The sequence below is a fragment of the Oxyura jamaicensis genome, chromosome 2 (assembly GCF_011077185.1).
Source record: "Oxyura jamaicensis isolate SHBP4307 breed ruddy duck chromosome 2, BPBGC_Ojam_1.0, whole genome shotgun sequence".
Lineage (NCBI taxonomy): Eukaryota > Metazoa > Chordata > Aves > Anseriformes > Anatidae > Oxyura > Oxyura jamaicensis.
The window spans coordinates 99095815-99096064 of record NC_048894.1 but is presented as its reverse complement, the minus strand read 5'-3'; the positions used below and the strand labels follow the sequence as shown (position 1 = coordinate 99096064).

At 76.0% G+C, this 250-nt stretch overlaps 1 long non-coding RNA gene across 1 annotated transcript in view; it reads right to left on the bottom strand.

Annotated features, from left to right (window-relative positions):
* Positions 1 to 51: 51 nt before the first annotated feature.
* Positions 52 to 250, bottom strand: part of LOC118162865 — a 1922-nt gene continuing 1723 nt past the window's right edge. The window contains exon 3 of the long non-coding RNA XR_004748681.1: positions 52 to 193. This is a non-coding gene — a long non-coding RNA (uncharacterized LOC118162865). The remainder of the gene's footprint in view (positions 194 to 250) is intronic.

The window sequence follows — 250 nt, the reverse complement described above, 5'->3', positions numbered from 1 at the left end:
GGCGGAGGGGGCTGCGCGCCTGCTTCCGCCGCGGCGCCCCGCGGCCAGCGCTCTGCGGGACGGTGGCTGGGCGGCGGCGGCTGGGGCCGCGCCTTCCTCCCTTCTCCTCCTCTGCCTCCTCCTTCTCCTCCTCCTCCTCCTCTTCCTCCGCGCGGGGCGAAGGAGCCTCCTCAGACGGCGGGCGTCGCGCACCCTGGCAAGGGCAAAAGGCGGCGGTGAGGCAGGGGGGAGATGGGCACCGGCGACGGTT